The sequence below is a fragment of the Hemitrygon akajei genome, chromosome 24, assembly GCF_048418815.1.
Source record: "Hemitrygon akajei chromosome 24, sHemAka1.3, whole genome shotgun sequence".
Taxonomy (NCBI): domain Eukaryota; kingdom Metazoa; phylum Chordata; class Chondrichthyes; order Myliobatiformes; family Dasyatidae; genus Hemitrygon; species Hemitrygon akajei.
The window spans coordinates 18,093,162-18,117,493 of NC_133147.1; the positions used below are offsets into that span (position 1 = coordinate 18,093,162).

Consider the following 24,332-nt stretch of genomic DNA (forward strand, 5'->3'; position numbering starts at 1 on the left):
TTTAGTTAGCAATACTGTAACTGGATTTGTTGCCTACGTTCTCTCGGACTCCAAGCCTTTTACAGACAATCTGATTGTTCCATACACCAATCCCCCGATGATCACTAACCTAAAAGATAACTCCTTTTACCTCTCTGTACATGTTGCCTGAGCTGCTCTAAATACTTACAATATTTTTCATTTCCAGTGTAATATCATATTATTATTCTGCTTATAAATGTGACGTGGTGCTCAAATTGTTAATATTTTGGGTTGTGTACGCATATGACTGCAATTACAAGATGTTATACACTACATCATTCTTTGGACTGCTTTCTTCCCATGAAGAGGTGGAGTATCAGGGGCTCTTCAGATCATTCATTCTATCAGGGTAAGAACTGCAAAAACATGTGGCCTAACCTTCAACTATTGATCAAGATGAAAAGATCTAAAGCATTAAAAACAGGCTTGATTCTTGAGCTTCGAAACTTGCCAATTATTCATGATATTTTTAGTTTCATTTAGGTGGGAAATACCATTTTATCTAATATACCAGCTTTAACAGCATGCTGGTCAGAATAATTGACCAAAAGTTCTGGTAAACATTTTCCTCTGCCCATAACTAAGTAAAGCTGTTGAAGAGGAACAGAGGCCAAGGCATGGGGAGGGAATTTACCGAGTTGCTGCAGATCAATCGAAACAAAAGCTGCAGAAATAATCTGCTGATGGCAGATAAAGACTTCAGCACATCTGCTTAATCTTAATGGCACTAGAGATTAATTGCAAAAAGATCAAATAGGCTGGCATTAAAACACAAGTATACCATCAACATTACACCAAGATGGATTTCACATCACTGCAAAGGTCAAGGAATAAGCTATTTTGCTGCCATAGATCGTGACCTTTACTAATGATAACACTTTCGTTAAAAAGTGATATTTCATGATGCTATTTATTTTTATTTTACAAGAATGACTGATGAGGAGATACATCCTAAGATGCATTGGGACACATCAACAGGATGTAACCTGGGGTTAGCAGGTCATTCAACATCAGACACCCTCGCCCAGGCAACCCAGCCAGCATTGATTAGTTCCTGGTCGGTGTCCAGCAGCACTGGTCCATGGGCCACACCTCTTGGTCTATAGCCATCTGGAGGCTTGCTCAGCAGCCTTTGTGAAAGTCCTGATGGCTCTTTTCTTTGCAGCCCCTGTAATGCCAAGGAAAGAGTAGGTTCTGCAGAGCAGGCAATAGCAAAATCTTTCCACCCCACTCCTATTGGCTTGCATCATGCCCATCACCCATTGCTAGCACTGCTCTACTAGCTCCTGGTATTTGGCCTTTTTACGCTCAAATTCCTCCTCAATCCAGTCTTGCCAAGGTTTATACAATATGAATTTTTGTTTTAAACATATTTTCTCTTAGTCTTTCTTGAGACTGGAGTGCATGGTTTTGAAAATAGTGTTCAAAATGATAAGGAATTCCTGATTGACAGGGAGTTTAGCAATGATGCAAGGTAGTAGTAGGATAAAGGCTGGGGGTGTGGGGGGGGCAGTGGGAATATCCAAATAACCATTATAGTAACAAGTATAATAATAGTTCAGGACATGCAACACTAAATAAAGCTTCCCAAGGGATGGAACATCAAGGAAAGTTTCAAGGAGCAAAGAATATCACTGGAGCAAGTCGCTGGGTGGCATGGACTAGGCCCATTGCCTAGGTCTTGAGGTACAATATGCTGTTTAGACAATTGCCGGCCCAGATCGGAGGTGAGAGTCAATTTCGCTCGCTCTCCACGATCTACACGCTTCTCTCCAAGGCGCCGGGGCCTTTCACTGTCCTGTCATTGTGTCAATTTAAATGCCGGCCCAGATAAACTGAAAAGACAGGGTGTTGGTTGGTTCAAGCCAATTTTGCTCATTCTCCGCAATGAGCATTCCCATGGAGCTGAGGCTATGAAGATTGCCCCGACTGCCATGCTCCATGCCTGCTAATATGATGAACTAATATGCAAGGCTTTGGGCCTACTCCGGGCTACTCTGAGGGTCGGATCTAAGAACTTATTTTTGGTTCGGAATGCTGTTGTTAGCTTCAATTGCTGCATAATTTGTATCTTTTTTCTTTCTCTTGTGCACTGAGTGTTAGCTTTTTGCTTTTTTAAAAATTTTTTATGTTTTTTCTTTAATGGGGTTATTTTTGGTTTCTTGCTTTGTGACTACCTGTAAGCAAGCAAATCTCTAGGTTGTATCATTTAACCATTCTTTGAAAATAAATGAATCTTGAATGAAACTGCGCCAATGTCAGGAGTGGTTGCTGGGTGTAGGCAGAATGTTTCACTGGCCTGGGTGTGTTGGAGATACTGCTGGGTCAATATTTAGGAACAATGGAGAGGGCAGTACAGAATCCATTTTACAATATTGAAGGTCACGTGTACAATCCATTGCTTAGTCAATCCTTTGGCTTGGACAAGATTTGCTACCACTCCTTTTTAGTGAATTCCAAATTCCAAGTCAAGTAGCAGCTTAGATCAGGAAGAACAGAAAGCACATTGGTGGTGTTTAGGAGCAAAGGAAGAAGGTAGAGAAGTCTCATTTGCTAGAGTTAATTCCAATTTGAGGAGGAACACAAAAGGTTTTCCTTTTTTGTCCCAGTCTCTTCTTTGTCCAAAGCACAAGTATTTTCTAAATCTTTACCAAACGTTACAGAATGATGGGAGTACAAGAACGGAAAGTGGGTTTGCGAGTGCAAAAGAGTTCTTCTGATGTGCATTCTTGAAGCTTTTCACCTATTACATAACAAAAAAAGGAATGGTATCCAATCATTACTGTTGTATGCCACCTTCACATAAAGGTGAACACAGTAATTATACCTAGTAGTATGCGGTAAAATATCTTCAATGGTACCAGTACTTGCATCTTAGAAAAGCCATAAAACTCTGTTATATTACATACACTGCATTCAAACTCAAACTATAGTGTTGGTAAGAAGTGGCTTTGACACTTAAGTTAAACTTAAACTGGCATAAATTGGTTGAGGCCAACACTGAGAAAGTGAATATAACTATTTTGCGTGAGCACAAAGCAAATGTCAAATCTAAACCGATACCAATTGCACTAAAATTCTGGTAAAAATATACTCCCGAGATCTTTCCTAAACTGCAGAACTGAAGGATGCTTGTTAATTATAGAACTGTACAGCACAGAAACAAACACACTTCGTCCATGCCTACCACGATGTCTACCCGCAATCCCATTTGCTCATTAGGTCTGTAAGACTCTTACTGCTTTTCTAACCACACACCTGTCCAAATGCCTTTTAAAAGACTGTAATTGTACCTGCTTCTACTATCTCTTCTGGCAGCTTGTTAATCTGTTGAAATTTACCTGTTAAGTCTTTAATTTCCCTCCTCACACCTTAAACTTGTGCTTTCTAGACCCACCTGCCCTGGGAAAAGGATTCTGACCATTTATCCTACCTACAGCCCTTAATTTTACCAACCTCTGTAAGGTCTCCCCTCAAATTGTCTTATTAAAATTAATCAGAAGGCTCTAGTTCTCCAGTGCAATTCAATAGCAACACAAAATGTCATTTGTATCAAGACACAGTATATTGTTGAATGACTATAGTTCACAATATGTACTTGTGTTAACATGAACTGACAGGTATCCACTAGTGCATTAGCATCTCAACAATTTATGACACTTCTATACAACAGATTTCCTAATGAAGGGTACTTTAAAATTACTTAAAATTAGCAACCTACAATTTCTAATGGCTTTAGAAATTTATAATAAATCATTTTTGCCAGCAATCATCTTGTAAAAAAAGTTCAGTCAATAAAAAAAGAGACCACAACAGTAGATTCCAGTTAATTGGGGCAGCCACTTATTACAAAATATCAGAATCAGAATTAACATCACTGGCATTTGTTGTGAAATTTCTTGTTATGTGGTGGCAGTACAGTGCAATACAGTCAACCTTCACTAATCCGTCTACCTGTAATCTGGTTCCTTCGATAATCTGGCACTGATTTCAAATTTTCCATGCGACTGTAATTTCAAATTTCCCAGGCCACCATACCAATCTGCTGCACATGTTTTGGTTGCGCTAGATCTGTTCACATGTTGGCGCGCTCTTGTAAGCACAAACAGGCGATTCCTGCTTGTTTTCCTGCATTTATTAATATCATTTGCGTGTGGCGTGGCTGCCAGCACCCGCTAGCAGCGGGGGGAGCTGGCATGTGCTGGGTCGGTCCGCCTGCCAGCAGTCGCGCACTGCCCTCTGGCGTCCCCTGGCCCGTGCTCCGTTCTCTTCTGTCTATGACCTCAGATCAGATGTGGCAACCCGCTGAATTTAAGCATATTACTATTTATTCGGAGGAAAAGAAACTAACGAGGATTCCCTCAGTAACTGAGAGTGAAAAGGGAAGAGCCCAGCGCTAAATCCCTGGATACCTGGCAGTCGCATGAAATGGGCATTAAGAAGACCTCCTTTCTCCGACTTCTGCTTCTGCTCACCCAGATGTGCTGCCACCAACATCAACAGTTTTTGAAGAAACTGTTGTGCCAGTTTCAGCACCAGTCCCTGATGCTTCACTCACTTTTCCAAGATGAAGATGTTGATGATCCTGACAACCCCACACTTGCAGACATGTAACTTTGCCTGAAGGTATATTAAACATCTCACTTTAGAAGCAGAAATGCTCAACTGTTCTGTATAAGTTAATTCCTGTACATTTACCTGTACCCTTTATATTATCTGTGCCTGTACAGTATATTACTTTATTAAAATTTCACTTGCTACTCATTTAGATAATAATGAAACAAATATTAACTTGTACTGATTTACATGATATTTTAAAGGTATGATGAGACAGTTAGCTATTGCTTAATGTGATCCTTCTGTAATTCGGCATTTTCACTAATCCGGCACTCCTTAGGTCCCAATAGTGCCAGATTATAGAAGGTCAACCTGTATACAATAATGAGAACTATATATAAATAGAGCAAAAAGAGAGAAAAAAAGTGGAGATGTAGTATTCATGAGTTCAATGTCCATTCAGAAATCTGATGGCAGAAGGGGAGAAACTATTCCCAAATCATTGAGTGTGTGTTTTGAAGCTCCTGTACCTCCTCTTGTTGGTAGCAATGAGAAGAGGGCACGTTCTGGATGATGGGGGTCCTTAATGATGGATGCCACCTGGTTGAGTCATTACCCCTTGAAGATATCCTGGATACTATGTGGGCTATTGCTCATGATGGAGTTGACTGATTTTACAACTCTCTGCAGCTTATTTCTACCCCGTGCAGTGGTCACCCACCCCAGATGGTGGACCACTGGTAGAAATTTAACAATTTAACAACTCTTAAAGAACAAAGCCTAACTGAGGAAATAGCTGGGATTCCCTTTATTTGGGACACTATGCTGCTTAATTAGGTGACAACTGCAGAACAGTTTCTAACTAGCGTCAAATGCGTGCACTTGCGTGGCTGTCACACGACACAGTGCTTAGAACAAATAGTTTTTAAATAGCTTGTGTTCAGAAAGCAGTGATTTTTTTGTCACTAATAGTTGGCAAGAAATGAACAGCAAGATAATTCAGAACTATTTTGCTCAGTGTGGTTTTAAGCATTTAGGCTTGGAGATGCCAGAAACTGCCGGGAGTGAAAATGAAACATTTCACCATCTCAACAAGTTAGGATCTATGAATAATTTGAAGGTATCGACAATCAACTTGACTGTTTCAATGAAAATGAAGATTTGGAGGATGCAATTGTCAATAGTATTTTGTGAAGTCAGTCCATTATCTACACAAGGTGTCATCACTGACTTCGCTCATTTACAGACAGTCAAAAGAATACACTGAATTCTCCTGTTGATAACTATTAGGAACTAACCCAGTTTTATAGTACTGTAGTAGTATGTAGTAGACGAACTCAGCAGGTCGGGCAGCATCTGTTGAAAGGAGAAGTCAATGTTTCGGGCCGAGTGATGTTTTGAGGTTAGCCAACTTCCAAGTGGAAGCTTTTCATATTCAATTCAATGGCAATTAGTTATTCAATTTATTTTTTAAAAAACAATCATCGTCAAAAAATATGCATTGCACAACAATAATATTAATAAGTTGCTAAGGGAACACAAAGGCCCAAAAAAATTAAGACAATGACAGAAAGAGGAAATTCTAAACAGAGAAATTAACCCAGAGTACATTACCATACATCTCAATGAGTACTGGCATTATCTGGAGGTCTGGAAAGTCTACAACCAAGAATGGTAACATAATAGTGATTTAAGTGACAAAATTGTTTAACCAAGAATAAAACTTCTTACCATATTAATTGAACAATTTGTTCCTAACAGAAGCCTTGCAAGACACCAAAAGCTTTCAAATATTCTACTAAAATGATGCAAAACTTAATTGGAAAAAACATCCAGGAAATCACCAAAGCTACTTTTATGTTGCAATTCCTCAGTACCACCTGATATGAACCGCCCACATCCCAACCCCTATCATTTTAATAACCAAGTCTTGGCGATATATCCATAAACCCCTTTTAAAAACTGCTTAAAAAACCCAAGAAGTGAAAGGTTCCTGTTTAAGAGGAAAATAGTTCTGCGAGTTATTTTTGTGAACAAGTTAGTCCGAATTACTGTTCCAGCGATATCACCCCATGTTTTGTAATCATCTTAACACGTGTCCTCAAAACTTTCTCATCAAGCTAGAGGAATCTTTCCAGGTCTATTAATGTAAAATTTTAAAGGCGTTCTGTTGAAGCTCTCTCTCACGGTAGAGTTGACACCAGAAACAATGTTGCAATATGTCTTAGTTTTGCATCACTTTCAATATATGTTATTGTTTCTAAATACAAATTAACTTTAATGTGAGCGGCAATGCAATGAATTACAGTACAGAACCAATACGCATCACAGTGCAGATATGCGGGGTGACACAATGGCCCAGCTGTCTGCGTGAACATTACATAGTCTCCTCATGATCATGGGGATTTCTTCTGAGGGCTCTGGACTCCTCCCACATCCCAAAGGCACGTGGATTAGTAAAGAGTAAACTGGCCATTGTTAAATTGTTCCTAGTGTGCAGGCGAACGGTAGAATTTTGCCAGCTGATCAGTATGTGGGAGAACAAAGCATGGAGTTAATGTAGGATATGCACATCTGATGGTCAGCACAGAGTCATGGAACAAAGTGTCACTTCTGAGCTGTATCTCCCCTTAGCCAGGACACAATCTCTTTGATTAATTGGTTCAAAAGGGGATAGGTCACAGACTGAGTCAATTCCCAGATTTATGTCTCTGCTTCCTTTCCAGTCCAGATGAAGGGTCTCTTCCAGGAATGTCTACTGTTTATTCCTGTCCATAGATACTGCCTGACCTGCTGATTTCCTCCAGCTTATCGTGTGTTGCTCAAAATTCCCAGCAACTGCAGATTTTTTTTTTTATTTACAGACTGCAATGGGATGGCCAAAATGGTAAATAACCCCCTCCCCAATTGAATACAAATCCTGTCCCAATCTCTATATTTTTACCCCTTGTATATTTTTACACCCATAGATTCAAAACAAAGAATTCCATTTATCTTACAGACATATGTGGAGGTTCAACCATCATTAGTTGTGTATCTGCACATCAATGTCATTTTGCTTTCCCTACTCCAACTATTCCATCAGGTGTTTCACAATTCACCATAATCTTCACGTTTCAGTTGGCACCCTTCAACTCTAAGCACCAAAGCTGCTTTTACATTGCAATTCCACAGGACCATCTGAATATGAACCCTCACCAAAAGTCAAAGTACATTTATTATCAAAGTATATATACTTTATAAAACCTTGAGATTCATTGTCTTACAGGCAGCTACAAAACAAAGAAACCCAATAGAACCCATTAAAAAAAAGACTGCCAAACATACAAAATGTGCAGAAAAGAAACAAAATGTGCAAACAATAAAAGTAAGCAAGTAGCATTCAGAATTGAAGTTCACATAAGTTAATTTGCACTTTGATACTATAAGTTGCAAGCCTCAGCCACAGTTAGTCCAAATGAGTAAAACTCACCCCCCCCCCCCCCCAATCCAGGATTTTAATAACAAAACCCTGACAATATATCTGTAAACTCATTTCAACAATTGATAAAAACTGAAAAATTCCAAGGATTGGAAGATTCCCGTTTAAGGGGAAATTAGTTATGAAAATTAGTTTTGTAAGCAAGTTCATCTGCAGTATCACCCACATTATTTTGTAATCATCTTGACGTGGGTCCTCAGTACTTTCTCACCCAGCTAAGGAAGTGATCTTTCCATGTCTATCATTGTAAATGTTAATGGTGTTGGTGATTTATGTTGAGACAAGCTCACCCGGGAAGTTGACACCAGAAACTATGTTGCAATGTACTTTAGCTTTGTTGCATCACTTTCAGTGTTTGTTATTCTAAAAATACAATTCAACTTTAATGTAACAAAGGTAAAGAAACTGCACTCGTCACATATCAGTGCAGCTCAGCAGGGTGACACAATGGCCCAACAGGATGAGTACCTGAGACGGAGGTTCATTCCAGACCTCAGACGCTGTCTCTATGAACTCTGCATAGCCTTAAGTTCTAAGCACCTGATATTATACTGATTTTAGTAATTAACAACAACTCCAATACAGAAACTCTTCAAGCATCAAGAGCTGGACCATGCACATCAATACGCACAACATATGCAGTAGAGAGCATCCTAACATGCTGCATTAGTGGATGGCACAGAAACTGCACTGCAGTGAAAAGAATGGCTGTACAACAGTTAGTCAAAACTGCCCAATCCAACTTGGGCACCAGTCTACCCACCATCAAGGTGTGTATACAGAAAGGTGGCAAAAAAACAGCCAGCAATATCACAAAGGATCCTACCCATCCAGTTCTTTCTCCCATCAGAGGGCCGGCTTTGCAGCATCCACAGTAGGACCACCAGATTCCAAAACAGTTACTTTCCCCGACCAATAAAGCTGATCAACACCTCTAACCACTTAACCCATCCCTCCACACCCACCACCATGGCTTTAACATTTCCTGTCAGTCACCGTATGTACAAACCTACAAACCTATACCTAGTGTCACTTTATGCACATATAATCAAAGTATATAAGTATTTATATTGGGTTTTTTTAAAATTGAGGTCTTTATCTTAGTTTTTTTTTTAAAAGCTGCATTGGACCCAGAGTAATAATTTTTTGTTCTCCTTTACACTTGTGTAATGGAAATGACATTAAACAATCTTGAATTCCTAGTTCAAAATAAAACTGTCCTATTTGCACCCTTCTGCCTCTCGTACTCAATAAGGTACTTTTAATAGTATATATCATGGACTTCTCTTGTTCCTTTAATAATTCAGTATAACTGGTAAACTGTTTAAAAATCATTTTACTGGTTAATTCATGTTCATATGTAACAATAATGTTGATGTAAATACAAAAAGATCATATTTCAGAAAAGTTCAAAATGATATTTGAAATATAAAAGCTTTGTCCATATTACATTAGACCACAGATCATCTCTTAGAAAACTAACAAAGATTATTCAATGCCACCCTTTGAACTAACCAACCTAATCCCACTTCCAAGTACTATATCTATGGCCATGAAGGTCACAAGCATTTCTTTTAAAACATGAAAATTCTTCCTTCTACTACTTTTTCTGGAAATACGTTCGAGGGCTCAACACTGACTAAATAAACAGTTAAAAAATTCCTCATCTCCTGTAAAATCCTTCAACCAATTATTTTAAAACTCTCCCCCAGTTTTTAATTCCTCAGCTGAAGGGAAATATGTTGCTAATGCTTACTCATCTAGATCTTTGTTTTATGACATTGGTAGAGAAATAAACCAAATAGGGTTTTGTTGTATAATGATGAATATATTAATCATAGCTGTTACAAGAGCTTTCCTACACAAGAGAATGAGACACATTTGGAAGCTGACTACAATAGTGAGAACAATCTATGGTGATGAATTGAGTGAATGACAAGCAATGAAAAGACAATTATTGAAGTTGAGAGTTCTAAACAAAACCTACCACAGCAGTACATTTTAGCATTCACATACAGATGCTCCTAGGAAGAACTACCCAATTACAGTGGAATGCATCTTATGTTTACATATATTGGTCAGAAAGACCAAAGAGCCAATTATGGATTTCAGAAAGGGCAAGACGAGGAATGCACACCAATCCTCATCAAGGAATCCGAAGTGGAGAGAGTGAGCAGTTTGAAATTTCTACGTGTCAATATCTCTGAGGATCTAACTTAGGCCCAACATAAAGAAGGCAAGACAGCAGTCATATTTCATTTGGAGTTTGGTTTATGAGGAGATTTGGTTTATCACATAAAACACTCGAAAACTTCTACAAAGGTACTGTGAAAAGCATTCTGACTGGCTACATCACCATCTGGTATGGAGGGGCTACTGCACAGGATTGAAGTAAACTGCAGAGAGTGGTAAAATTATTCAACTCCATCATTGGTACTAGCCTCTGTAGTATCCAAGACATCATCAAGGATCAGTGCCTCAGAAAGGCAATGTCCATCATTAAGGATCCCCGCCACCCAGGACATGCCTTCTTCTTATTGCTACCATTAGGAAGGAGGTACAGAAGTCTGAAGGCACTCACTCAGCAATTCAGTAACAGCTCCTTCTCCTCTACCATCCGATTTCAAAATAGACATTAAACCCATGAACACTACCTCGCCACTTTATTTTATTTCTACAAACACAATCTGCCTGAACTAATACCACACAAACAACTGTACTTTTCATGTCTTTATTGAACACATTGTTTGATCATTCACAGTCCAGGCTGGGAAAAGGATGTGAACCCTTGTATTTAATAACTGGTAGAACCTCCTTTAGCAGCAGTAACCTCCACCAAATGTTTCCTGTAGCTGCTGATCAAACTTACACAAAGGCAAGGAGGAATTTTAGACCATTCCTCCATACAAAACTGTTCCAGTTCATCAATATTTTTGGGATACTTGCATTAACAAGTCACGCCACAGCATCTCAATTTGATTAAGGTCTGATTCTGATTTGTCTATTCCAAAACACAAATTTTCTTCTTTTTAAACCATTCTGTTGTTGATTTACTCTTGTGTTTCCGATCATTATCTTGTTGCATCATCTAACTTCTATTAAGCTTCAGGTGATGGTCCACTACCCTGATATTCTTCTTGAAACAACTTTGAATTCATTGTTCCCTCAATGATTGCAAGCTGTCCAGGCCCCAAGGCAGCAAAGCAACCCATTCACCTTGCTTCACAGGTGGGGTGAGATTTTGGTATCCATGTACTCCAAACATAGTGGTGTACACTTCGGCCAAAAAGTTCAACTTTTGTCTCATTGACCACAGAACACTGTCAAACATCCAGGTGGTCTTCTGCAAATTTGTGATGTGCAGCAATGTTTGTTTTGGACAGCAGTGGTTTCTTCTGTGGTGCCCTTCCACAAACACCATTTTTGTTCAGTAGTTTTCTTATAGTGGACACATGAACAGAGAGTTCAGCAAGTAATAGAGATTTCTGTAGGTCTTTTGTTGTTACCTTTGCCCTCTTTTTCACATCTTTTTTAGCATTGCACGTTGTGCTCTTGGTGTGACCTTGCAGGACACTCATTCCTAGGGAGTGTAGCAACTGTACTGAATGTCCTTCATTTTTTCTTACTCAAAGGTTCATTTTATTATCAAAGTATACAACTCCGAAATTCCTCTTCTCTGGATGCGGACTAATATGAATACTCAGGTGTTTAGAAATGCTTTTGTAGCCTTTTCCAGCGTCATGCATCTCTACAATTCTTCTTCTGAGGTCCTGTGGAAGTTGTTTTGATCGAAGCATGGTGCACGTAAACAGATCTTTCTTGAGAAAAGCAGGTTTTGTCAGTAACCTGACTTTGTGTGTCTTTTTTTTAAATAGGGCAGGGCACTTCTAGAGCCCACACCTTCCGATCACATCTCATTGGCTGGAACACCCAACTCCAAATAGCTATTGCAGAAGGCTTTTCCAGAGGTTCACATAATTTTTTAACCTAAACTGATTGTTTAGTACAATACCGAAGACTCAGTATTGACTAGAAGTAATACAATTGTTTGTGTTATTGGTTAGGGAGATTGTGTTTGTCTATTATTGTTTGACTTAGATGAAGATCAGATCACATTTTATGAGCAATTAATGCAGAAAAACAGGAAATTGCAAAGGGTTCACAAACTTTTTCTTGCAACTGTATTAGAAAAACTCAAAGTATCAGGGAACAAATTAATAGTATGCAAGATTAAGAAGACAGCCTATGTTTCCACAATTCATCTTAATGATGATAAAACCTTGCAAGAGGAAATTGTTTTCTTTAAACAATAGGAAAACGTGCTTTTAAGAGTAGTAATTAACCACAATATCAGCACTGCAGCTGCAAAAGCAGGAATTTTAAAATAAATACCTTCAGTACATTGTAGGAGACTAACCCCCACCACCCAGGACATGCCCTCTTCTCATTTTTACCATCAGGAAGGAGGAACAGGAGCCTGAAGCCACACGTTCAACAATTCAGGAACAGCTTCTTCCCCTCTGGCATTCAATTTCTCAGTGGACATTGAACCATGAACACTACCTCACTTTAAAAAAAAATTCTGTATTATTGCACTACTGTACTTATTTTAACTTAACTATTTAATACACATATACGTACTGTAATTCAGTTGTTTTTCCTATTATTATGTATTGTATTCTACTGCTGCTGGAAGGACAACAGATCTCACAACATATGCTGGTGATAGTAAACCTGATTCTGATTAACATAAGTGAAACAAAAACAAAACAGCCTAGAAACATTTGACAAGTTTTGTGGCTTCTGAAGAACCACGGTCAATGATATTTCATCTGGTAATTTATGTTTTTTTGTACATATTACCAGCATCTTCAGTTTTTATTTAATTTTTAAAGTAACATAACAGAAACCAGTTAACCAAATCTTGAACTGGTCAATAGAGGCAAAGATATTAAATAACATTAGTTCACAATTTTAAAAAAAACTTTTCTTAGTAAGCTAATGATTTTTTTAAAAAGTACAAATTGATTGGTACGCTTTCTGCAAGTTAATACTTTCAGAGCTATCCTGAGCCAGCGTATTGATCGACTCGCGCAGTTTTAACATGGGGGCGTGGACAGTTTGTGGGTAAGGTCTAGAAGAGTTCAATTGAACCACGAATCGGTATGGGATTTGTGGTAAATGGGTAGTTTTGGCACACCTCACGTCCACAGTTGCTCAGTCATTTATATTTTTTGATTTTGCTGAAATTCCATTCTTGGGACCAAAAGCCACTAAATTCCACGCTTTAAACGCAGTAAATGAGAAATATTTTGAAGCATTGACGTATTCCGATGTATTGAGGGACCACAATTTGTATCTTGCAATAAATATAAATCTTGACAGTCAAAGGTCGTAATTTGCGACTGGGAAACGTATACGAATTCGGCCTTACATTGTCCGTGAAATTTTCACGAAAACTATACATTTAAAAAGAACTACAGTTTAGGGGACCTCGCTATTAGGGCTTCTTGAAATTTACCTTTATAACACCTACGGATTGTTCCCCCCCCCCCCCCCACCCACACACACACACACACACACACAAAATCGACTACTGCATTTTGGAAATAAAGAGTTCAAATCCCAGAAGGAAGATGTATTTAAATCAGCAGTTCGATGACAACAAACACGCAAGAATTAACTCTCCCCACCCCCCATCCAGACAGCAGGAGGCTGACAACACAAAAGAAAACGAAACAAAGGAGACCCCCCTACTGACCAGCCCAGTTACAACTAGCTCCGAAACAGCACATTCGCTAACAATGCACAAACATCTTTTTCAAATAAATGAAATTCACGCACAAAGGAACACTGCCATGCCCAGACCGGTAACAACCGCTAAAGTTCATTGTTTAAGGATACTGTAATTGTTCAAAACAAAAAAAACAGCTGCTCCCCAGCCAACGGAAAGGGTAACAGATGCAATGCAACAGCAAGGGCTCCAATATGCTGTCTTGCTGAATGCAATCAAGTATGAATGTTAAATTTACAGAAAGTACGTGGAAGTTTACAGAAAAAGGCTGAACATCAGAACAAGGTAGGAATATTACTCTAATGAAAAAAGTCGCTGAAACAAATCAGACATTGTTTTAGACAAAAATTAAAATTCATTCAATCTAGCTGGTCGCGTACACTCGAGAACTTGCTCAGAAAGATGCTTCATTGAAGGATAATGCCGCACAATTAATACCTCGGTGCAAAATGGCGTCTGTTTAAAAACATAACAACAAAAGTAACAAAAATAATAGAAAAAAATGCTCCCAATACAAAGCTAAACTCAGAGCATCTCACCTTACTTGCAGAAAGCAATGATATCAAAGGAAGAGCAACACCCAAAGATCCTTTTTAAAAAACACCTCACGATATATTGTACGGAAGACCCAAACTCATGGCAAGTATCAGTTTCTGTTATGGGTGGATCGGGGCATGTAAAATAAGCAGCTATCGACTCAAACGAACCAATCACAATAACCTAACTCACCTTGTATCCAATCGCTGAGTATAAAACAGAACACCATGGAGCGTGCCAGAGCAATAGCAAACAGCACAACCTCGGGCACCCCGGATCAGGGCATGTCAACAAATCGTAAACGTAGCAGAGAAATATTCCGGCGCCTCCCACGCCAGGTGTCACTGTTCGGACTCGATTCATCTTTCCAGGATCGTACCTTCAACGTTTCAGTCAGTCATGAATGGAGAGGACACGTCTTCATAAATCTGACGCGCCTATCGAGACGTCTGGAGATGACCGAAGTGCTAATTACTAGTTTTCTCCCCAGTACCGTACCGTACCGTGTTCTCGATCCTGTTGGATCAAGTGAAGCTTTTGATGCCTCAAAGATTCTGATTCTTCAAGCTTGGGCATGGAAATTAAACGAACTGCAAGAGTGTTCATTAATATCCTCAAACAGATTTTAAAATCAAATGCATTCACGACTCATCGCGACTCTCACAGTGGAACACGGCCCCCCAAGGGGAATGCAAAATTGGAGATTGTTGGGATTAGACGGTATGGAATTGGATGCAAGCGACGTTGAGTTGACATTATGGTATGCATTGGAGCTAACGAAAAGGTGTGATATTGAAGTAGCCCATTCAGGTATGATGGTTCTTCGCCAAGTGAAATATGTTTGAACAGTAATTTGAACGTTGGTCAATGAAATTTGCTGATGGGGAGAGACAAGAGACGGCAGGGCAATAAAGCAAAAAAAAAAGAAGAGCTGTATCGTAATGTAGCAAGGCCTAGAGAGAGAATGCAAACGGAGCATCTGCTTTTAGAAAAGCAGGGAGTTGCCATGGCAATGAGGGTCGGACCAGCACAAAGATGGCGATCTTCTCCATCTTCACGAATTGTACTCATAGTAACAGGTCTATAATAAGGACCGATGTGGTGTCAACTCTTTTTACTTAGCTTTGCTGTACAAAATTTGTACGGTTATCTCCTCTTGCTCTTTTTTAATCCAATAGTTTGAAATAAGACAGTGAAGTAATGGGAATGCTACGGTGATTTACAGCTTTAAATTTAAGACGAGCTAATCAAGCCAAGACGTAATTTAGAACCGCAACGTCCATGACAGTCCAATATTTAATCGCTGTACTGAGCATAATCTGTCCAAGAGCTACGTATACCTTTGGACATGTTTAACACGACTCGGTACTCAGGAGTAGAGGCGAAGTAATTGATAGACTGGGACAGAAAAAAAAAATCACATTTTATATGACAATTTAAAACGTGTGCAGACTTGTACAGTGTCAGGATTTTAATATTTTAAACGATTCATATGGTAAGACAAATGTGAGTTTTTGTACAGATGGCAATTGCTATATAATACTATTCTGATGCTGATTACATAGTGACTTTGAAGTTCAACGTCGTGGGATAATCGTGTAGGATGTGGTTGTGTTGGAGAAGGTGCAGAGGGGATTCACTCTGACTAAAATCAAGGATCTTCTATAGAACCTACAGTGAAAAGACCATAAGACATAAAGAGCACTACACCACCAAAACAGTATGTTCAACCCATCTACTGTAGTCCATGTCAACCCGCTTTTTGCCTCGTTTCATTTACCTGCACCCTCTATACCTCTCTCATCTATACCCATACAAACATCTCTTAAATGCTACAACTGAACCTACATTCACCAGTTCCTCTGGCAGCTCGTTCCACACTCGCACTGTCCTCTGACTGAACAAGTTCCCCTTAAATATTTCACCTTTCATCATTAACCTATGACCTCAGTTCTAGGCTCACCCAATCTCAGGGAAAAAGCCTGCATGTATTTATCTTAACTATACCCATCACAATTCTGTATGCTTCTATATAAAATCTTCTCATTCTCTTGTGCTCCAAAAAATAAAATCCTAACCTATTCATCCTTTCCCTACAAGTCCTCAAGTCCCAGGATCATCCTTGTAAATTTTTTCTGTACTTTTTCAACCTTATTGATAACTTTCCTATAGGGAGGTGACCAGAACTGCAGACAAAACTACAAATTTGACCTCACCAACATCTTGTACAACTTCAGCATAACATCTCAACTCCGTACTCGGTGCTCTGATTTATGAGGCTAACGTGCCAAAAGCTCTCTTTACCACCTTACCTACCCGCAACACATTTTCAACACATTATGGGTCTGTATTCCCAGATCCCTCTGTTCTATCTCAATCCTCAGTGCCCTGCCACTCAACATGTCTGTCCTCCCAAAGTGCAACAACTCCCACTTCTCTGCATTAAATTCCATCTGCCATTTTTCAGCCCATTTTCTCAGTTAGCCCAGATCCCGCTGCAAGCTTTGATAGCTTTCCTCACTGTCCACCATACTTGGTGTCATCTACAAATTTGCTGGTTCAGTTTACCACATTATCATTCATATTGTTGATACAGGTGACAAATAACAATGGATCCAGCACCAATCCCTGCAGTACACCACTAATTTATAGACCTCCAGTGAGAAAGACAACCATCTATTACCAGCTCCCTACTTTCTCCCTAGCCTCTTGATTTCAGTAAGGTTCCTACTTGTTTCTGTGCTGTATTGTTCTATTCATATGAAATACAGGTATATACTAAAAAAAACTTTCACCATTCAAGCAAGCAGTTTTTAAACTCTTCTTATGCCTTTTAACATCACTAGACTAAATTCAATATGAACATTTGTGTCCCCTTCACAGTTATATACCATCTTTTGATTCCTGTAGCACACTTGTCAATGTTTCTGTTCCTTCTTTGCTACACATCAAGTTGGTCTTTTTCCTATCACAACATCTGTTCAGAAAGTAAACACAAAGTACACTTCAGATGTTGTGGTCAAAGCAACACGTACAACACGCTGGAGGAACTCAGCAGTTCGGGCAGCATCCGTGGAAACGAGCAGTCAACGTTTTGGGCTGAGACCCTTTGTCAGGACTGAAGAGGGAGGGGGCAGGGGCCCTATAAAGAAGGTGGGGGGAGGTGGGGAGGAGAAGGCTGGTGGTTGGCAGGTTAAAAACCAATCAGAGGAAAGATCAAGGGATAGGGGAGGGGAAGCAGGGAGGCGATAGGCCAGAGAGGTGAAGAAGGAATGTAAGGTGAAAGCACTGTGTAGTAGAAGTACTGTGTAGCAGAAGAAGGCAGAATCATGAGAGAGGTGATAGGCAGCTGGAGGAGGAAGCAGAGTGAAACTGGGATGGTGGCTCTTCCCTCTAATTGAATTTTAACCTGACACCCACCAGCCTTCTCCTTCCCACCCACCCCCACCTCTTTATAGGACACCTGCCCCCTCCCTCTTCAGTCCTGATGAAGGGTCTCGGCCCGAAACGTTGACTGCTCGTTTCCACGGATGCTGCCTGACCTGCTGAGCTCCTCCAGCGTGTTGTACATGTTGATCTGTTCAGAAAGCATGCCTTAGCACCATGGCTTCTACATTCCTAATGGGGGTCAAGAGTCATGTATTCATTTGATAAATAGCAACTCTAAGAATCTGATAAACAAGAGATAGCAGCCCAAATTTGTTCTGAATCTGGACATGCATGAGAAACCATCCATGTCCTTGAACAAATGTAAACTAAATGAATTAGAAGTGGGCACAGGACATTCAGCTTCGAGATTGCTTTGCCATTTAGCAAGATCACAGTTGGTGGAATCTAATCTTCAACTCCTCATATCCATCAGCCTGCAGTAACCTCATCCCACTTGCATCTACCCCCAATGTAAAATTATTCTATTGCTTTTTATGGAAGTGTTTGAAAGACCTGCGCAGATAAATTTTTACTTCGCTTTCCTAAATACATGATCCTTATTCTTAAACAGTGTCTCTCAGGTCTAGATTCTCCCCCCCCCCCCCCATTCAGAAACATCCTCTCTACATTGATCCAACTGTAATGTGGAAGCATGTTTGCGGGTTTGACGAGTGAGACAGAAGACACAAATTACGAATAAGCATACTAATCATTTATTTACAAGCAGTAAAAGATTCGACCAAACATCTAAGTCCCCCAAAGTCACATGAACTGTGAAACTAAATATTCAACTTAACAGATACTTAGGTAAGAGTGCACGTCTAGAGCATACTTTCCCGATGATTTTTCAGCACTAGTCGCTACCCCAGTCTGAAATGGACCTGGGGACTAAGGAAGGAGAAAGGCCAAGCCTCCCTCACATGCTATTCTTACACCCCTCCCCCACCAAGGTGTCCAGAACTGGAAATTGGTGTGGTGGCGTGCAAGCCAACCAACGGAAAAGAGCAGCCACAACTTTCAAGCAGGCCAATCAATGACTGACACAACGGCCGGCAAATAAGCCAACCCCTCATGTGACACCAATGCAGACTCCTTGGGATCTCACATACTTGAATCAAGTCTCCTCTCACCCTTATCATTTCTCTTGTTTCCTTTTAACTTCAGTAGCACCCGTGAGCCCAGAACCCCATCCTAACCCTCATAACCATCCAATTATCACTTATTTTCCCCTGAAGCATATTCTCCCACTTTTGCTCTTTCATACCATCAATTCTTCTGTCACCCATCTACCTGTGTGGTAATTCACAGTATTGCCGATCAGCAAGCCTTTGAGACGTGGGAAATGTATAAATGAAAATCTTTAAGATTGAACCTCAGGAATAATTTGCAAAACAACAAAAGTTTGCAAGCAACTGTGCATGATTTCTGAATGCCTTGTTGGAAGATCTTTGTCCATAATTATAAGCTATCATTAGAACAAAGGAACTAAAAAAAACTCAGTTGTCAAAATATTGTAACACATTATTTCCTGCAATTCACATTTATTTATGAAACTGACAGGAGCTGGGCAGTTGTGATGATATAAAAGAAATCTAGGCATTGTAATCTTAAAGCCCTGTATTTTTGGGATTTGGAATCCAGTAACAGGAACAAAAATGACAGCTTATCAGTATAACCCTGCTACATATAATAATTCACTGCAGTAATGACCAAACACAATAAAAGCTAATGTACATTTTAAAAACAAGGAGAAAATCTGCACATACTGGAAATCCAATCAACACACACAAAATGCTGAAGGAAACTCAGCAGGCCAGGCAGCATTTATGGAAAAGAGTACAGTCAACGTCCATAGATGCTGCCTGGCCGCCTGAGTTCCTCCAGCGTTTTGAAAGTATATTTTAAAAGCTTCAACTTCCAGCATATATTGGACAGATACATTTTAGGTAAATTTTAAAATTAGTAAAAACTTTAAAACCCCAAAATATTACAAGTTGAAGTGTGAGGCAGCAGAGCCTCCCAGTTTCGCTGACTTGGGTTGAATCATAACCTCTAGTGCTATATATGTGAAGTTCACTCATTCTGTGACCATGTGGATTATCCTCAGGTACTCCAGGTCCTTCCATATGCCAGTTAAAAAAGTTAATTAATAACTGTAAATCAGGTTTAGTGTGTTGGTGAGTGCCAGAATCTAAGAGACAATTGTAGTAATCTCAGTAGAAAAAAAATAGGATTGATGCAAAAGGATGCTTTATGGTTGGCGTTGACTCAGTGGGCCAAGCTCTATCATGAAGTAATACAGATCCTTCAGATACAAGCCCTTCAGCCCAATTAGCCCATACCAACCACGGTGCCCATCTAACTGGTCCCAATTTAGTGTATTTGGATTTATATCCAAGTCTCATCCCTCCACATACTTAAAGTGCTATCACGAGAGGCTGGATAAGCTTAGGTTGTTTTCTCTAGAGTGCCGGAGGATGAGGGGAGATCTGATAGAGGTTTACAAGATTATGCGATGCATTGGTAGAGTGGACAGAGAGGATCTGTTTCCCAGGGCTGAAATGTCTAATACCATAGAAACATAGAAAACCTACAGCACAATACAGGCCCTTCGCCCCACAATGCTATGCCGAACATGTACTTACTTTAGAAATTACCTAGGGTTACCCATAGCCCTCTTTTTTTAAGCTCCATTTACCTATCCAGGAGTCTCTTAAAAGACCCTATCATATCTGCCTCTACCACTGTCTCTGGCAGTCCATTCCACGCACTCACCACTCTCTGCATAAGTAAACTTACCCCTAACATCTCTTTCGTGCCTACTTCCAAGCACCTTAAAACTGTGCCCTCTCGTGTTAGCCATTTCAACCCTGGGAAAAAGTCTCTGACTATCCACACATCAATGCCTCTCATCATCTTATATACCTCTATCAGGTCACCTCTCATCCTCCACCACTCCAAGGAGAAAAGGCCAAGTTCACTCAACCTACTCTCATAAGGCAAGCTCCCCAATCCAGGCAACATCCTTGTAAATCTGCACCCTTTCTATAGTTTCCACATTCCTCCTGTAGTGAGACGACCAGAACTGAGCACAATACTGCAAGTGGGGTCTGACCTGGGTCCTATATAGCTGTAACATTACCTCTCAGCTCTTAAATTTAATTCCACGATTGATGGCCAATGCACCATATGCCTTCTTAACCACAGAGTCAACCTGCGCAGCAGTTTTGAGTGTCCTATGGACTCAGACCCCAAGATCTCTCTGATCCTCCACACTGCCAAGAGTCTTACCATTAATACTATATTCTGCCATCATATTTGACCTACCAAAATGAACCACTTCACACTCATCTGGGTTGAACTCCACCTGCCACTTCTCTGCCCAGTTTTGCATCCTATCGATGATTCGCTATAACCTCTGACAGCCCTCCACACTATACACAACACCCCCAACCTTTATGTCATCAGCAAATTTACTAACCCATCCCTCCACTTCCTCATCCAGGTCATCTATAAAAATCACAAAGAGTAGGAGTCCCAGAACAGATCCCTGAGGCACACCACCAGTCACCGACCTCAATGCAGAATATGACCTGACCACAACCACTCTTTGCCTTTTGTAGGCAAGTCAATTCTGGATCTACAAAGCAAGGTCCCCTTGGATCCCATGCCTCCTTACTTTCTCAATAAGCCTTCCATGGGGTACCTTATCAAATGTTTTGCTGAAATCCGTATACCTACATCTACTGCTCTACCTTCATCAGTGTGTTTAGTCACATCCTCAAAAAATTCAATCAGGCTCATAAGGCACAACCTGCCTTTGACAAAGCCATGCTGACTATTCCTAATCATATTATGCCTCTCCAAATGTTCATAAATCCTGCCTCTCAGGATCTTTTCCATCAACTTACCAACCACTGAAGTAAGACTCACTGGTCTATAATTTCCTGGGCTATCTCTACTCCCTTTCTTGAATAAGGGTACAACATCTGCAACCCTCCAAAGTCTCTCCCATCCCCATTGATGATGCAAAGATCATTCTCAGCAATCTCCTCCCTCGCTTCTCACAGTGGCCTGGGGTACATCTCATCCAGTCTCGGAGACTTATCCAATTTGATGCTTTCCAAAAGCTCCAGCACATCCTCTTTCTTAATGTCTATATGCTCAAGCTTTTCAGTCCGCTGTAAGTCATCCCTACAATCACCAAGATCCTTTTCTGTGGTGAATACTGAAGCAGAGTATTCATCAAGTACCTCTGCTATCTCTTCCAGTTCCATACACACTTTCCCACTGTCACACTTGATTGGTCCTTTTCTCTCACGTTTTATTCTCTTGCCCTCCACATACCAGAGGGCATGCATTGAAGGTGAGGGGAGTAGGTTCAAAGGGGGGTATGATGGGGTAAGATTTTTACTCAGACTCATGGATGCCTGGAATGTGCTGCCTAGTAAGGTGGTAGAGGCAAATACATTGTAGGCTTTTAAGAGACACTTTGATAGGCACATGGATGTGAGGAAGGAGGAGGGATATGGACATGGTGTAGGTAGGAGGGATTAGTGTTTGGGTGTTTTTGATTTGCTTTTTAGATGTGAACACTGTGAAACAAATGACCTGCTCCTGTGCTGTACTCCTCTGTGTTCTATGTACTACTTAAATGATGCTATTGAACCTGCCTCAACCACTTCCGCTGGCAGCTCATTCCATATACTCACTACTCTCTATGTGGAAAAAGGTGCCCCTCAGATCCCTTTTAATTCTTTCCCCTCTCACCCTCAAGCTATGCTCCCTCGTTTTAGACTCCCCGAGGAAAAGACTGTTACTATCCACATTAACTTTGCCTCTCATAATTTTAAGCGCTTCTACAAGATTGCCCCTCATTCTCCTGCGTTCCAAGGAATAAAGACTTAGCCTGGCCAACTTTTCAACATATTTGTAAATTTTCTCTGCATTCTTTCCAATTTAATCTATAACAGGATGACCAAAAACTGTACATAGTACTCCAAGTGCAGCTTCACCAATGACTATTACAAACTTTCTGTACTTTATTAACTCTGTTAGGACTCCAATTTAACAATCACATTAAAAAAAAATTTTGCTTTAGAGCAGGGCTTCCCAACCTGGGGTCTATGAATTGTTTAATGGTAAGGGTCCATGGCATGTAAAATGTTGGGAACCTCTGCTTCAGAGGCTCAGTTTTAAAAGATAAAGATCTTACAAGATGGGATGAGAGTTCTAATTATATTTAATGCGCACGACTTGTCCTTCCAAATAGGAAGTTCAGTGCTTTCTAAATTAAGTCAAAACACACCCTGTACAAGGCTAGATTGCTGTTCCACTTCAAAAGGAAATTCCACAGAACAAAAAAATACATGGGTAGATCTAAAGTTCCAGAGCCACTTGGAGGAGGGGTAGGAGTAGTACAGAGAGAGCGTGAAGCACAAAGGAGAAGGAAGTATGACACGGAAAAAAAAATTGAAGGGATGATACAGGAAATAATTCAGTCCCTCAAAGTTTGAAGGAGGAAATAATCCTTTCTTTTCCCTCATTCCCACAAGAGGATTTCTACCACCACTTACCCTCCTCTATTTCTACCTGGAATTTTTTTTTTAAATTGAAGGATTAAAGCAAGAAATTTGATGCAAAGTGTTAAAACATTTCCTTTGTAATACTTCCCAGGAAGGAAAGCATACAGACATTTGGCTCTAATCTCAAATTGTCTACGGATGGTTCGTAAGATTAACACATTATTTCATTCTCCACTTATCCCACTCCCTGTTGGGAAAAAGATAGGTGTAGTGTAGTCAAAGGAATGTTACAATCAATAAGTTACATGAATGTACTGGCAGTCTGTTAAGCTCTGCAGGGGGCAAATATAGAAGTTACACTCCAGTGCCAAACTAACTGGATTGTAACAAGGTAACTCTAACCTGTTTAAATCATACAATTTCCATGCATATAATTTAAGTGCAGTTTCTTGACCCAGTAACTATAGCAAAATAATCAGATCTGGTGAGATGTTGGAAATAGTAAAATTACAAAATACCGTTCCTGTAAAAAGTATTCACCCCCTTGGAAGTTTTCATGTTTTATTGTTTTACAACATTGAATCACAGTGGATTTAATTTAGCTTTTTTGTCTCTGATCAATAGTAAAAGACTCTTCCACGTCAAAGTGAAAACAGAACTCTACAAAGTGATCTAAATTAATTACAAATATGAAACACAAAATAATTGATTGCACAAGTATTCCCCCCTTCAAGTCAGTATTTAGTAGATGTACCTTTGGCAGCAATCACAGCCTTGAGTCTGTGTGGATAGATCTCTATCAGCTTTGCACATCTGGATGCTGCAATTCCCCCCCCCCCCCCCATTCTTCTTTACAAAACTGCTCAAGCTCTGTCAGATTGCATTAGGGATCGTGAGTGAACAGCCACAAATTCTCAATTGGATTGAGGTCTGGACACCGACTTGGCCACTCCAGGACATTAACTTTGTTGTTTTTAAGTCATTTCTG

At 40.0% G+C, this 24,332-nt stretch overlaps 1 protein-coding gene across 19 annotated transcripts in view; it reads right to left on the reverse strand.

Annotated features, from left to right (window-relative positions):
- Positions 1–24,332, reverse strand: part of LOC140715917 (protein 4.1-like) — a 162,642-nt gene that overhangs the window by 130,419 nt on the left and 7,891 nt on the right. For 17 of the 19 annotated variants that reach the window (XM_073028453.1, XM_073028462.1, XM_073028447.1 and 14 more), the window contains exon 1: positions 14,393–14,509. The exons of 1 other annotated variant lie outside the window; for it this stretch is intronic. The gene's annotated coding sequence lies outside the window, so the exon portion shown is untranslated. Of the gene's footprint in view, positions 1–14,392; positions 14,510–14,582; positions 14,694–24,332 lie in introns of those variants that run through there. One more of the 19 variants, XM_073028444.1, reaches the window with a different exon arrangement.